Raw genomic sequence first — 17,436 nt, 5'->3', positions numbered from 1 at the left:
ACAACTAAAGAAGCATGTTGTTGTTGAGGCTTGAAAAAATTAACTAGGACAAACCAGTAGAGAAAGCAACGTGTAGAAAGGTAAAGTAAGTAGGATTCCACAATCTAGTCGTGGCTTTTAGCCGGCTAGACAAAGCAATAGCACAAGTAGTGATAGAGAAAGAGAGAGTTTTGAGTGTAAGTATGTTTTGAACTCAATTATTCGTGTGTTTGAAAGAAGGGAGGGTAGGGTATTTATAGTTTTGAAAATGAGTGAAAAATAAGGTAACCAGTAAAGTTTCAACTCAAACATGGAAATAACCACAATCAGAATCAATTAACACAAGTACTCCCCTTTAATCAAGGGATTACTGCTCAAACGGATACTAACAGGGTTAATTAAGGAAAGAAATCAGTTTGAGACAGATTGACTATTGCCATATAAGGGGGTAGTAAAAGTATGAAGTAAATAATTGAGTCTACGTACGAAGTATGCTTAGTTTTGGGAAAGGATTTAGCAAGGTAAAACATCTCACTAATTAAAGGAGGGGAATCAATTAATTTTAAACAAATGAGTAAAAATTAGGGTTTATAAGGGAAACCTTTGCAATCAATCGTAATATTGAGGAAATCAAGATCAATCAAGAAAGAAACATGATTCTGCACCTTGACATATAAATAGAACGAACAGAAATATAGGACATGCAAGGTCAAACGCATTGGCAAAAAAAATAACTGGATACATACAAACATGCAGCAATTACAAGAGTAAGCTAAGGCTTACTAGTCAACAAAGTCAAATAGTCAGGGTTCACACGTAGAGCCAAAATGAAGAAACCAGTCCAACAGGTAAAGAGAGTCAGAAACAAATAAAGGTCTCACAATAACAAGTGAGGAAATCCTTTTAAGAAATTAGGGTTTTAACAATAGTCGAGTTTAAGAGATGATAAGAAGTCAGAATCAGATAAGTCAAACAAAGAAAAGAGAGTCAGAAACATAGAACTTAATCGAACAAGTATACATTCAAACAAACAGTTTCAGAACTCGGATAAGACCAAAAAAGACCTAATTTGACGACCCAAAGGGTCATCACCGTAGTTCTTCCTTGTTCCGCGCTTTCGAGGCCTTGAAAGCCTTGCTTTTAGTTGCCTCGATTGGCGTGCGTAGTTCGGGCGCGTAGCCGGAAAGTTTTTATGTTAGAAGATGTGAATTATGTGAAACATTTTATGAATTTTGGTATTGATATGCATAATATTGACATCGGTCAACATTTTGGGTAAACGGACCCGGACCTGTGATTTGACGGTCCCGGAGGGTCTGTAGAAAAATATGGGACTTGGGCGTGTGCTCGGAATCAAATTCTGAGGTCTCAAGCCCGAGAAATGAATTTTTGAAAGAAATTGTTTTTCTGAAATTTGATATGAAAATTTGAAATGAAAAGGAGTTAGAAAATATAGGTATCGGGCTCGTATTTTGGTTTCGACGCCCGGTACAAGTCTTAAATATGTGTTAAGCACTATCTGTAAAGTTTGGCTAAAAACGGACGTCATATGACGTGTTTCGGACTAAAAATGGAGAATTTGAGTTATGAAAGTTGAAGAAAAGAAAATCATGTGTTTGAGGCTTGATCCTATGTATATGATGTTATTTTGGCGATTTGATCGCACGAGTAAGTCCGTAAGATGTTTTTAAGGTTGTGTGCATGTTTGGTTTGGAGCCCCGAGGGCTCGGGTGAGTTTTGAATGGGGCCCGGGAGGTCTTGGACTTAAGAAAATGCAGGTTCAGGTGTTGAAGACACCAGCGCGGCCGCGGTCATTTCCGCGCAGTCCGCGCTGGAGCCGCGCGGCCGCGATGCATTTTTGTGCGGTCCGCGTGGCTGAGTCTCAGGGCTAGGGTTTCAGGTTAGCCAGCGCGGCCGCGCACCAAAACATTGCGGTTCGCACTGGAAGGGTTCAGTGAAGCCCCACTTTTCTCCCACTCGGCGCGGCCGTAACACATTTTTGTGCGGTCCGCGCCAGGTCCTCAGAAAGGTATACAAGTTCGGAAAATCTCAGTCATTTTTCACTTTTCAAAAACACAAAACCTAAGAGGCGATTTTCCAAACAACTTTTTTTCTCCAAAATGATTGGTAAGTGATTTCTAACTTAATTTCTTTATTCCTTAACATCTTTTAACATAATTTCAACTTCAAATCAAAGATTTTCATGGGGAAAATTGGATGTTTTGGGTAGAACCTAGGTTTTCTACAAATTGAGAAGTTGGACCTCAATTTGGCGTCCGATTTAAAAACAAATCATCTATTGGGATTCATGGGGGAATGGGTAACCGGGTTTTGGTCTGAACCTCGAGTTTCGACCACGTGGGTCCGGGGGTATTTTTGACCTTTTTGGGAAAAACCTTGAAAAAATCTATTTTCATGCATTGGGGATGATTCATTTAGTAATTATTAATGTGATTAAGTAACTTATGACTAGATCCGAGTGGATTGGTGGTGGAATCAAGAGGTAAAGCTATACTAGAAGCGTGAGTTGAGTTTGGAGCATTCGAGGTAAGTGTTTGTTCTAACTTTGGCTTGAGGGATTAAGATTTGGATATTATTTGCTATGTGTTAACTGTGGAGTATGGTGTACAGGCATGGTGACGGTTATCTATACACCGGAGTCTAGCATGACTGTGAGTCTTGATTGCTTTTAATTCGAAAGATGTGAAACAGTTGAGCTAATTACTTGCTAATATAATTATGAAGTGATAGTTGAGAAACAGATGAGTTAAAGAAGGAAGTGTGGTATTTTTCCCTTGCCGGGACCTATTGTTGATTTGTTCTCCCTTGCCGGGATGTTTAATCTTGTTGTATATTCCCTTTCCCCGATTGGTTGTGACGGATGATTGGGTGAGGAAGAGCAATTATGCACGAAGGGTCTTTCCGTGCCATGTTTTGATAATTATGCACGAAGGGTCTTTCCGTGCCATGTCTCTAATTATTTATGCACGAAGGGTCTTTCCGTGCCATGTCTCTAATTATTTATGCACGAAGGGTCTTTCCGTGCCATGTCTCTAATTATTTGAGCACGAAGGGTCATTCCGTGCCTTGATGTGAGAGTTATGTGAGGAAAAGCACGAAGGGTGATGCCCGTGCACTATATTTGACAGTTTTGGTGAGAATTGAGAGTAAAAGCACGAAGGTTGGTGCCGTGCAGTTGTTGATTCACTTGCTCTCTTTCATAGATGTTAATTATTCAGTTTCCATCTCTCTGTTCGTTGGTCTTATATCTAAATTGTTACACCCCACAGCATGTCCCCTCCCTATTATCTGTTTAAATTCTGTATATCTTTCCGTTGTTGCACATATATCTGTACAGGTTATTTGAGGTAGGTCCGGTCTAGCCTCGTCACTACCTCGTCGGGGTTAGGCCAGGCACTTACCAGCACATGGGGTCGGTTGTGCTAATGCTACACTTATGTGCCCTTTTTGTGCACAGATTCGGGAGTAGCTTACGGACCGCAGTAGCAGTAGATTGGGAGCGTGCCTTCAGTCTAGAGACTCCTAGGTAGTTCGCTGGCGTGTGTGGGCCCTGAGTCTCATCTATTTTATTTTTGTTTGTTTTCATTGTATCGAAACAGACTCCTTATGTATTTTCTTTCAAACTCTTATTTGTAGTATCTTATAGTAGTCCGTGAGTATTGTGACACTAAATCTTGGGTAGAGGATGATGTTAATTTTTCCGCATTTTCATTCATTTAATATTAAATTAAGGCTTCCGCTTGAATTTATTGTTTTTATTATTATCTTGTTGAAAATTAGTTGAAAAGGTATGTTAAGGTTGGCTTGCCTAGCTCCGACAGTAGGCGCCATCACGACTCCCGACGGTGGGGAATTCGGGTCGTGACACCTAAGGTTTTTAACATGATGAATCAAATAGAAGGAAAGCATAACCAAGTCGTTTGAACATAGTAAAAATCATGAAACAATACCAAAAATCAGAAAAGAGATCTTTTAAAAGAGGTTAAGAGAAAACCCTAACCGCTGAAAAATGAAGAGTCATTTTTGAAAGAAAATCAAAAAACCTTCGAGAAAACACTTAAGAAGTTCATGATAAGCACAGATCTAAGATAGATCTGAAAGAAAATCGAAAGACCTTAAAGCTAGGGTTTCAGAGAGCCCAGAAAAGGTGAGAAAGACTTTGAAAGTTACCGATCTAATAGGAAAAGTCAAGGATCTGACTTGAACGGCCATGGATGGCCGGTAAAAGACCATAGATAGAGGTTGCAAGGACTAGATGAAACCATGGAACCAAACACCCACGAGCCATAGGAGACCGATACACCTCTCAAGCAGCCATGGGAGTCCATGGATTAGGTAGGGATTGCAAGGAACTAGGGTGGAATTGGGTGGCGGCGGCTAGGGTTTATGTGAGGCTGCAGAGAGAATTGGGAGGAGAAGGGATTCTTAGGCGGCGGATTGTAACAAATGAGAGGTTTTGGGGGGTCGTTTGGGGTTAATTAAGGTAAGGGGTAACGGTGGCCGTTGATCTGAATGATCAACGGCCTAGATTAAAAGGGTAGGTGGGGATCCGGGTTTGGGTAGGGTTAAAATGGGGTTAGGGTCGGGTTTAATGAAATTGGGGCTGGGGAATTGAGGTTCAATTTAGGCTAGAATTGAAATAAAAATGGGCTATTATTTAAATAGCAAATTTTTCCCCTTAAAATTATAAAAAATAGTAAATAAATTTTTGAAAATAAATTGAAAGTGATAAAATGATTCACAACATGTAAATAACAATTTCAAAATATAGGGCTTAATTTTATGAATATAAAACACAATTGAACCTTAAAAAGCCTAATATTGCAATTATATGCAATTAGATTTAAAAAATATATTTTTTAAAAATTACAAAAAATTACCTTGGCCATATTTTGGCATAAAAATAAAAATTCAATAACTGAATCATCAAAAATGATAATTTTGGACGTAATTATTGGGATTTTATGGATGGAAAAGGAAAATAAATCAATTTAAAAACCTTACAAAATTATGAAAAAATAATAAAACATTTGGACATGCATATATATGTTATTTTGAAAGTATTTTGCACATTGAAAATATATAGGAAAAAATTGGGTATCAACAGTTGCCCGTCTTTACCCGGGAAGGATGAAAGAATTGTCGGGTAAAGATATGATGGCCAATTTTGACCATGCGAAACGGTTTGAAGAAGATTTAGGTCGCGCCCTGGCTTCTAAGCGATCTACATATCCCTGGTTTTGCATGAATCAGGCCATATGTAGTTCAGGATCCACCGGCGGAGTATACCGATGAAGCGATTTCAAGAACGGACGCAATATCAAGGGCGGGGTGCATGGCAGGTTTACGGGGATGATTAAGGCTTGATATGGCTGTGGGGACTGGAGCGGGATCGCTTCTACCGGGATGGCCGCTGCTCGCCGGTTTACCTGCAATGAAACAATACAAGTGTATTTTGTGCATAAATTTAAATATGATGCAAATTCCCGTTGGACTATGAATATTGTCTTTGGACAGTTAGGATGACGTCTTCAGACCATGACGTCCTAGGCCATAAAGCGTATGATGAAGGATTTGCCGACCATAAAATGATGCTCTCGGGCTATGTGTATGGTGCCTCCGAACCATGATGCCTTTGAACAATGATATGTAAAAGATTGAAAGGGATCCTTAGGCCATGACGTGGTGTTCGCGGGCTATGAAGATGGTGCCTCCAAACGATGACGCCTTCGGATGACTTAGTGATATTTCAGCCCATGGAAGATGTAGTAGTATGATGCGGACAAGAAATAACTTAGTCTTGCGAATTGAAGGGCAGAGCTTAGCCCGTAAGAGATATGAAACAAATGATGCTTGAGATAGTGCTTAGTGTCGAAGAAAATTGGAGGTAGAGCTTAGCCTCGGAAGGCAGAATGGTAGCCTTATGCAATGCAAATGCAGATGGAGACAGCGTTTAGTCTCGGAAGACAGAATGGTAGCCTTATGCAATGCAAATGCAGATGGAGATAGCGTTTACTCTCAGAAGGTAGAATGGTAGCCTCATGCAACGCAAATGCAGATGGAGACATCATTTAGTCTCGGAAGGCGGAATGGTAGCCTTATGCAATGTAGATGTGGATGGAGGTAGAGCTTAACCTCGGAAGGCAGAATGGTAGCCTTATACAAGTTGGAAGGCAGAATAGTAGCCTTATGCAATGTAGATGCGGATGGATGTAGTGCTTAACCTCGGAAGGCAGAATGGTAACCTTATGCAAGTTGGAAGGCAGAATAGTAGCCTTATGCAAAAATGAAATAACGAATGATAGTAGAGTTTTCTTAGTTGATAGCGGATTGCGGTGTTGTGATTACTGGGAGCATTGTGACATACGGGACATCACTGGTGTATGCTGATAGAAAATGTTTGCAAGTGCAACGGTTCGGAGAGTCGTATTCTCGAACGATGTTTGTCCCATGGACGTATAGTGTGTTTAAAGATTTTGCGATCCTAGTGCCTACATCCAAAGAAAAATTGTGAGTTTTATAAGGGGGAAGGTCAGTTCGTATCCCCGCTGGCTTTGCTTGACTTGCTTGGCTTCAATCTGGTGATACTGTCTATATCATCGGGGTAGCATTTATAAACAAAGCAGTTTCAACAACAATCATACATGATTTTGTAAAGATATGACATAAGTGTATTGTTAAAATAATTTTTTTTTAGATGAACTGATGAATGTGACGTAGCTCGGGACATTGCAACCTCTCTCGCTACAGAATTTTGAGGGTCCTTCTCAAAATTCAGCCCCAGTTTGATGGGTTGACGTTTCTAACTGTTGCTCGCACGACGTTCGGCTGAAATTACTTCGGAATTTTGAGGGTGGTCCTCCTCAAAATTCTACCCCAGTTTCCAATTGCGGGGGGGGGGGGGAATGAAAATTCTATTGAATTGTGATCGAACCCATAGGGCTGCCTACGTATCCCCTCTTAAACGGGAATTAGGTCAGGTGTAGTTCAATTTACATCATATAAGGGAAGTATAAAAATTACACATAGTAACGTTTGACTGCATCTGAATTAATCGACTTTGGCCAGACTTCTCCATCCATTTCTGTAAGTATGAGGGCTCCTCCAGTCAGAACCCGGTGAACCATGTATGGACCCTGCCAGTTGGGAGAGAACTTCCCTTTGGCTTCGTCTTGATGCGGAAAAATTTTCTTTAACACCAGCTGCCCCGGTGTGAATTGTCTTAGCTTGACTCTTTTGTTGAAGGCTCTGGACATTCTGTTCTGATAGAGTTGACCATGGAAAACTGCATTCATTCTCTTTCTGTCTATAAGGGCTAGTTGCTCATAACAACTTTTTACCCACTTCATGTCATCGAGATCACCTTCTTGTATGATCCTTAGGGAAGGAATTTCTACCTCGGCGGGAATGACAACCTCTGTACCATAAACCAGCATATAAGGGGTTGCGTCGGTTGATGTGCAGACTATGGTGCGATACCGCAATAGAGCAAATGATAACTTTTTGTGCCACTGTTTATGCTTCTCTATAATTTTCCTTAATATCTTCTGGATATTCTTGTTGGCGGCTTCTATAGCTCCATTCATTTGAGGCCTGTAGGCTGTGGAATTCTTGTGTCAGATCTTGAAAGTTTCGCACATAGCTTTCATCAAGTCACTATTGAGTTTGGAGCCATTATCAGTAATGATTGTCTCTGGAATCTCGAATCGACAAACAATGCGGTCGCGGACAAAGCCTGCCACGACTCTCTTAGTCACTGCTCTATAAGATGCTGCTTCTACCCACTTGGTGAAATAGTCTATGGCTACCAGGATAAATCTGTGTCCATTAGAAGCGGCAGGCTCGATTGGTCCAATAAAATCCATCGTGAGCTTGTTGCATTAAGCTCTTTTGGAGGTACCTTTATCATGTCTACATGTATCTGACAGTGGTAACATTTTTGGACATACTGGATGCAGTCATTTCCATGGTCATCCAAAAGTAACCAACCCGAAGTATCTTTTTTGCTAAGACAAAACCGTTCATATGTGGACCGCAGGTCCCAACATGAACTTCCTCTAGTAGCCTGGATGCTTCCTTCGCGTCAACACATCTTAATAGTCCTAAATCGGGAGTCCTCCTATACAGGATTCCTCCGCTGTGAAAGAAGTTGTTGGACAATCTCCGAAGTGTGTGTTTCTAAGTGAGATTTGCAAGCTCTGGGTACTCTCCTTTAGCCAAATATTCCCTTGATATCATGAAACCAAGGCTTTTCGTCTGCTTCTTCTTCAACATGGGCACAATAAGCCAGCTGATCATGGATATTTACTGGAATGGGATCAATGAAATTCTTGTCTGGATGTTGTATCATAGACGATAGGGTAGCCAATGCATCGGCGAACTCATTCTGGACTCTGGGAACATGTTGGAACTCCGTCTTCGTGAACCTCTTTCTCAATTCCTATACATGATGCAGATACGGGAGTATCTTGGAGTTCTTGGTTGCCCATTCTTCTCGCACCTGATGTATAAGTAGGTCTGAATCTCCAATCACTAGCAACTCTTGAACGTTCATGTCAATGGCCATTTTGAGTCCTAAGATGCAGGCTTCATACTCGGCCATATTGTTAGTGCACGGGAACCTGAGTTTGGCAGCCACTGGATAATGCTGACCGGTTTCTGATACTAGGACTGTTCCTATGCCATCTCCTTTGAAATTTGCTGCTCCATCGAAAAACATTCTCCAACCATCATAGGATCTCGTAATGTCTTCTCCTATGAATGATACCTCTTCATCAGGAAAATACATTTTCAGGGGTTCGTATTCTCCATCCACGAGATTCTCAGCGAGGTGGTCCGCTAGTGCTTGTCCTTTTACCGCTTTCTGAGTTACGTAGACAATGTCAAACTCACTCAAAAGGATTTGCCACTTGGCTAGCTTGACAGTGGGCATGGGCTTTTGAAAGATGTACTTCAAAGGATCCATCCTTGATATGAGATATGTAGTATAGGCACAGAAGTAATGTCTCAGCTTCTGAGCTACCCAAGTCAGAGCATAATAGGTGCGCTCTAATAGAGAATACCGGGCCTCGTACGGGGTGAACTTCTTATTGAGGTAATAAATGGCTTGTTCCTTCCTTCCCGTTTCATCATGTTGTCCCAGAACATAGCCGAAAGCTCCATCTAACACTGCAAGGTAGAGTAGTAAGGGTCTACCTGGCTCTGGCAGGACTAAGACTAGTGGTGTTGACAGGTACTCCTTGATTCTGTCGAAGGCCTTTTGGCAGTCATCAGTCCATTTTGTAGTGGCGTCCTTCTTCAACATCTTAAAGATTGACTCACAAATAACTGTAGACTATGTTATGAATCGGCTGATGTAGTTGAGCCTTCCCAAGAAACTCATCACATCCTTCTTGTTCTTTGGCGGTGGCAATTCTTGAATGGCTTTGACTTTTGATGGATCCAGTTCTATTCCTCGGTGACTCACAATAAACCCAAGCAATTTCCCAGCAGGAACCCCAAATACGCACTTGGCAAGATTCAGTTTCAGGTTGTACCTTCGCAATCTATTGAAGAACTTCCTCAAATCTTCCATGTGATCAGTGGCCTTCTTGGATTTGATGATAACATCATCTACATATACCTCTATCTCCTTGTGTATCATATCATATAAATGTTAGCCATGGCCCTCATGTAGGTGGCCCCTGCATTCTTCAGGCCGAACGGCATCATCTTGTAACAGTACATTCCCCACGGCATAATGAAAGCCATTTTCTCAGCATCTTCTTCATCCATCCAAATCTGATGATAACCAGCGAAGCAATCTACAAATGACTGCAGCTCATGCTTGGCGCAATTGTCAATCAGGATGTGTATATTTGGTAAAGGAAAGTCGTCTTTTGGAATGGCCCGGTTGAGATCATGGTAGTCAACATAGACCCTGACCTTCCCATCCTTCTTTGGCCCTGGTACGATGTTGGCTAACCATGTCGGGTATTCTACTACCCTGAGAACCTTAGCTTTGACCTGCTTAGTGACCTCTTCCTTGATTTTCAGACTCATATCAGGCTTGAACTTTCTGAGCTTTTACTTTACCGGCAGACATGTTGGATTGGTCGGTAGTTTGTGAGCCACAATAGATATACTCAGTCCAACCATGTCATCATATGACCAAGCGAAATATGTCCTCATATTCCTTCAGAAATTCTGTGTATTCTTTCTTTTCTGAAGGCGATAGGTGAATGTTGATTCGTGTTTCCTTGACATTTACTGCATCTCCCAGGTTAGCAATTTCGGTCTCGTCCAGGTTGGACTTAGGCATGTTCTCAAAATTCTCAACTTCTTTGACAATCTCGTCATGTGTTTCATCTTCCTCTGAATCAATGTCTGTTTGTTCCATTGTCTCATTGCATGTCACAGTCATTGGTTCATCAAGATAAGTAATAGTAATGTTGTATAAGTAAAGTAATGAGAAAAAAATGATAATGAGTGTTGATTTATAAGAAAAGTCAAAATGTTTTGATAAATTGCATAATTGTTTTGAACATTGAAGATCTTATTGCGGGAATTGAAAATGCGAAAAGAAAAATCATTTAGTAAGAACAATAGATAATGCTTGTTTTAGCCTTGCTACCCCGAGGCTCGTCGAGCTCTGGTTGTCCTGATGGTCCAGTTATTGAGATGTGCACCTCTGCTTACAGCCTGTATGGAAGGGCCTTGTGAAATAAGATGATGATTCCAGAATGCACAAACTAACCTTTGGGGAGGGGAATAATAAAACAAAAACAAAAAGGTAATCAAGTCAGTGAGGATTATAAAAAGTATTGCAATATTTAAACACATAGTGCGGGAATGTAAATCGTGTCCTAATTTGGGAACCTCTTTATGCCCGAGGTAGGTCTAGCGACAAATTGATTTGGAGAACTTAGAATGCTAAATGCCTCATTTTATTGATAAAAACAGACGAACCCCAAATCGACACTAAATAAACAAGAAATAAAAGTCATTAATGGCCATTGGCCTTATTACATTTATAAAGCGAAAAAGTAAATTCCTATCTATTTGGTCCCAGAAGGACCTTCCTAAGATTGAATGTTGTCGTTGATCAGATCCTCCAGTTCGCGTAGGTTTGCCAGTAAAAATGCCTTTGCTAGGTGTTTTCCTTCGTTTCCCTCAGTGTTCTGGCAGTCGATGACTCTCTTCCTTACTTTTCCTTCCAATTCCAGCAGACTGTATTCCAGATATTCCAACTTTTTGCTAGCTTTGGCGACCCTCTGTTTCCACTCATTGATTTGGTCATTTGATGGAAGACTCCTCCACCAGTTTAGCAAGAGTGGGGGCATGCTAATCATACCAAAACTGGGGACCTCGTGCCTTCTGCAAGACAAATAAGGTTAGGCCTTACCCCCACCAGATCAACAATTAGCATGAAGCATTTAGTTCTCCAAATAAATGCACAGAATGTGATTATGTCCGTTTGGGTTTAGGTAAACCCCGTGAACTTTGGACAAGGCTATCTTAAAGGATCATTATGCGGACAACATAACTGACCCGACTAGGTTTGACCATGATGCATGCACAATTTAAACAAAGTAAGGTTTCTACGGGGTTTTAGACTGGTACCCTTGAGCGGACAACTCAAGGGGGAAGGCACGGAACTGTCGACTGCACCGCTAATCGACTAATTTTACCGCAAATATGCCTTTCCGAATTTAAGAGGTAATGATATAGGAAGAGTGTAACCACTCATTAAAAGTGTTATTATAGTATTTATTTGGCACGAGTGGAGTATGATAACATGATGATGCAATAATAAAAAAACATGTTGACATGTATTTGCACGTTAAGAAAGCGATAAATACAGCAGTTTTATAATTTAAAGCAACAATAAAGGAAGGAAACAAAGAAGATAAAAACAGCTGTATTAGCGCACCGGTCATCATATCCATATCTACCCTTCCCACCCCGCGAAGGTTAAGTGCGGATTGGTCTTGACCTCTATTGCATGTTGTTACCCGTCCCATTTCTATCAGTCCCGGAGGAATTTAGGACTACTATTGCTATAAGAGGGAGGTTTTAGGCTGACACTTAGGTTTAAAGGTAAAAGGCTAAGACGACATACGAAAATACGTAGGACTGCATTTAGAGGGGGAACATATAAACAATTAGAAGGCTCATGTATACCTACGCAAATGATACATATAAATAGCATGACTTAAACACAGTTAAGGTCTGAATTTTAAAAATCTTAAAGCAGGGTTTGAGTCAGAACCAGATTCATTATATAACTCAGAAAAGAAGTTTGAATCAGGCATGCCTGCTGGTTGTAGCAGTTGGTAATTAAACAAAGGCAGTTCCAGTTTTATTCGAGTAATTACCTAAGGCTTGCCTAGGTGTAATAGTGATGCTCTATGAGCATGATATCTATATTGATTAGGAATGCAGTAGAGCAGTGATTAATTTAAAATGGACAACTTGAGATTTATAGACATGCTTTCTAACGGTATTAACTTAAGGCAGTGTTTGAAAACTTATTAAAGAAGCAGTAGATTAATTAACTAATTCAATTCAGAATAAACATCATGAACTAAACGACTTCTCCAACTAAACTGATTTTAAAGTTCTATAGGAATGATTTCTATTATAGCTACTTAGATCTTATAGGCATGGTATCTAAGTATTAAAAGCTGACTTTGGACCTATAGGCATGCTTTCTAGGGAGACGAATCTGAATACATGTTGTAATGAAACCTGAACTTTAATTACTTTACACCCTATAGGAATGATATCTAATTTATAAAGCTGATTTTAACCCTATAGGCATGATATCTAATTATAAAGCTGATTTTAACCCTATAGGCATGATCTCTATTATTAGATCCTACAGACTGGTTTCTAATTGTGTGAAAGTAAAGCATGCAGAATTCATTTTAAACCAGAGCAGATCCTATAGGCATATTATCTAACAGACCATATCTGAAAAATAAACCCTATAGGTATGGTGTCTACCCAATTTACCCATAATATACAACTACCCGCCCTTTTTCACTAGTCACCCCGATAATTGTTTACAAATTATTACAGACCAAATGATTGAATTATAAAAGAAGTGCAGAAATAAGAAATTACAACCAAAGGAAGCCTTATCTTGACTTCCTCTCTGAGTTATGTAATGAACCACTTCAATACCAATATTTCAAAGCCTTTCTCATATTTGGGTGTGTCAGAGTTCCCTAAGGTCCTCAAGGGATCTCGGGCAGTGCTCACACCCAAATTTGCATAACCAAATAGAATTAGTGCAGTGTGGAAGGGCCAGCTCTTATGTGTCCAAGTTCAGAGGGAGCTCAAGGGTCCCAAGGCAAGGCTCACACAAGAGGGGTAGAACCTAGATTCTAGGAATAGGTGAGAGTGCTTGACATAGTTTGGAAAAAAGAGTTTGTTTAAAACTGAGTTGGAAGTAATATGTAACAGAGGCAATTTGAAAGCAGTTGTAGTAATAAAACTCAAAACTCAAACAAACAGAATCAGTAGTCATACAAGGGGGTCAAGGGATTTTGGGAATACACTTGTCTATAAGCACATGACCCCAGCAAGGGTCTGGTTTGGACATGCACAACAATAGCTGATGCTGGCATGGTCACAAACCAGCCAAAAGAACACGAACACATAGAGGGGATATGGGGGTTTGGGATTCACAAGACAGTAAGTACACAACAAGTGACTGCTAGAGTATGCTTCAAAACACACATAGGGGAAGCATAAATCTAAGGGGGGAAGGAAACATATTACAGCATGCTAATAATGTAACTTGACGGTAGAACTATAAATAGGAGTAGACAAGAATAAGGGAAACGGAAACAACTAAAGAAGCATGTTGTTGTTGAGGCTTGAAAAAATTAACTAGGACATACCAGTAGAGAAAGCAAGGTGTAGAAAGGTAAAGTAAGTAGGATTCCACAATCTAGTCGTGGCTTTTAGCCGGCTAGACAAAGCAATAGCACAAGTAGTAATAGAGAAAGAGAGAGTTTTGAGTGTAAGTATGTTTTGAACTCAATTATTTGTGTGTTTGAAAGAAGGGAGGGTAGGGTATTTATAGTTTTGAAAATGAGTGAAGAATAAGGTAACCAGTAAAGTTTCAACTCAAACATGAAAATAACCACAATCAGAATCAATTAACACAAGTACTCCCCTTTAATCAAGGGATTACTGCTCAAACGGATACTAACAGGGTTAATTAAGGAAGAAATCAGTTTGAGACAGATTGACTATTGCCATATAAGAGGCAGTAAAAGTATGAAGTAAATAATTGAGTCTACGTACGAAGTATGCTTAGTTTTGGGAAAGGATACAACAAGGTAAAACATCACAGTAATTAAAGAAGGGGAATCAATTAATTTTAAACAAATGAGTAAAAATTAGGGTTTATAAGGGAACCCTTTGCAATCAATCGTAATATTGAGGAAATCAAGATCAATCAAGAAAGAAACATGATTCTGCACCTTGACATATAAATAGAACGAATAGAAATATCAGACATGCAAGGCCAAACGCATTGGCAAAATAAATAACTGGATACATATAAACATGCAGCAATTACAAGAGTAAGCTAAGGCCCAGTAGTCAACAAAGTCAAATAGTCAGGGCTCACACGTAGAGCCAAAATAAAAAAACCAGTCCAACAGGTAAAGAAAGTCAGAAACAAGTAAAGGTCTCACAATAACAAGTGAGGAAATCCTTTTAAGAAATTAGGGTTTTAACAATAGTCGAGTTTAAGAGATGATAAGAACTCAGAATTAGATAAGTAAAACAAAGAAAAGAGAGTCAGAAGCAAAGAACTTAATCGAACAAGTATACATTCAAACAAATAGTTTCAGAACTCAGATAAGACCAAAAAAGACCTAGGGTTTTCAACATGATGAATCAAATAGAAGAAAAGCAAAATCAAGTCGTTTGAACATAGTAAAAATCATGAAACAACACCAAAAAATCAAAAAAGAGATCTTTTAAAAGAGGTTAAGAGAAAACCCTAACCGTGTAAAAATGAAGAGTCATTTTTGAAAGAAAATCGAAGAACCTTCGAGAAAACACTTAAGAAGTTAATGATAAGCACAAATCTAAGATAGATCTGAAAGAAAATCGAAAGACCTTAAATCTAGGGTTTTAGAGAGCCTAGAAAAAGTGAGAAAGACTTTGAAAGTTACCGATCTAGCCAGAAAAGTCAAGGATCTGACTTGAACGGCCATGGATGGCCGGAGAAAGACCGGAGATAGAGGTTGAGAAAGGACTGGACCTGATCTCTTTGAGATCTGGCCATAAAACCACGAAAACAAACACCCAGGAGCCATAGGAGACCGATACACCTCTCAAGCAGCCATGGGAGTCCATGGATTAGGTAGGGATTGCAAGGAACTATGGTGAAATTGGGTGGCGGCGGCTAGGGTTTATGTGTGGCTGCAGAGAGAATTGGGAGGAGAGGATATTCTAAGGTGGCGGATTGTAACAAATGAGAGGGTTTGGGGGGTCATTTGGGATTAATTAAGGTAAGGGGTAACGGTGGCCATTGATCTGAATTATCAACGGCCTAGATTAAAAGGGTAGGTGGGGATTCGAGTTTTGGTAGGGTTAAAATTGGGTTAGGGTCAGGTTTAAATAAATTGGGGCTAGGGAATTCGGGTTCAATTTAGGCTAGAACTGAAATACAAATGGGATATTATTTAAATAGCCAATGTTCCCCCTTTAAATTATAAAAAATAGTAAATAAATTTCTGAAAATAAATTGAAAGTGCTAAAATGATTCACAATATTTAAATAATAATTTAAAAATATAGGGCTTAATTTTATTAATATAAAACACAATTGAACCTTAAAAGGCTAATGTTGCAATTATATGCCATTAGCTTTAAAAAATACTAAATAAAATTGTAAAAATATGTAAAAATTACATTAGCCATATTTTGGAATAAATATAAAAATCCAATAAATGAATCATCAAAAATGATAATTTTGGACGTAATTATTATGATTTATGAATGAAAAAGGGAAATAAATCAATTTAAAAACCTTACAAAATTATGAAAAAATAATAAAACATTTGGACATGCTTATATATGTATATATATGCTATTTTGAAAATATTTTGCATATTGAAAATATATAAAGAAAAATTAGGTATCAACAATATGTAAGCAGTAAATCACTGCAGCAGATATAAAAAGCTGAAGTGATTATGCTTTAGTTAATTACTTCAGAGAAAATACGCTGAAGTAAATCCTGAAGTTAATAAATATACTCACAGACATTTTGCAAGCCAAGTACATCTTTTTAGTCATCTCTTCTTTTGCCCATATTGATACTTAATGAAAATTTTCATTTGCTTTTTTTGCTCCGTTCGTAAAACCACTCTCCCAACATTTCTTGGATGAAATCTAACATTCTTAAAATAGGCATCTCTTTCGCTTTTAGTAACATGAAATTTATTGATTCTACCATATTAGTTGTCATCATATCATAACGTCGTCGTGGGAACCACGATCGAGCCCATCTCTTTGGAGGCTCTTCCATTATGTAATTGTATGTTTTCTTGTCAACACTTTTGAGTTGGGACATTAACTGATTAAAACTTTCACGTTTGTTCACCTTGCAGCGCTTTGAAAAAGATTTATTACCGTGGCTTTTGCATGTCTTTGCTTTAAATTTTTCTCAAAGTGATAGAAGCAGATACCATGGTGAGCTTCAGGGTAAACTTTTCTAATCCCATTTGCGATCGATTGGTTTCTATCTAACAAGAAAACCAGTTCACGACAGACTTGAATTGCTTTTCTCATTTCCCCGAAGAACTAAATGGCCTTATTGTTTTCTGAATCTGCTACACCAAAAGATAGAGGAAATATTTGATTGTTTGCATCCTTTGATACAGCAACAAATAGAATGCCACGATATTTTGACTTTAAAAACGTTGTATCTACTGCAATAACGGGTCTACAGTAGCTATTGATATCGCAGGAGCAAAGAACATGTAAGCAAATCTGTACAGTGAAACACAAAAAAATAAATCATAAAGTGTGAAGTTTTTCAAATAGGAACATTTGAAACTTCAGGCTGATGGTTAGTATTGTTTTGCTTACCTATTCTGCTCATCTCTTTTTATACTTGTGTACGTTCTTGGGTTTCTGCGCGCCATCATGTGTAGGTATAAAGGAAGAATCTGGTAGTTCTCTTCTGGTGTTCCCCTTATACAAGCAATAGCTTTTTGAATAACACGCCATGCCTTGTGATAACCAATGTCAATTCCAAATTTCTTTTTCATTTCATTTTCTACAAAAGCTGGTATAACCTCTATCTTTTTGTCTCGAACATGTTCTATAATTTGTTCACTTATAAAATTTGATGTAGCATGCTTTTGATCTGATTTTTTTGCATCAACCGAGCATTCATGGTTGTTATGATATTTTATCACCC

The sequence above is a fragment of the Nicotiana sylvestris genome, chromosome 6 (genome assembly GCF_000393655.2).
Source record: "Nicotiana sylvestris chromosome 6, ASM39365v2, whole genome shotgun sequence".
Taxonomy (NCBI): domain Eukaryota; kingdom Viridiplantae; phylum Streptophyta; class Magnoliopsida; order Solanales; family Solanaceae; genus Nicotiana; species Nicotiana sylvestris.
The sequence above is the reverse complement of the archived record's forward strand: the minus strand, read 5'-3'. Positions refer to the sequence as shown.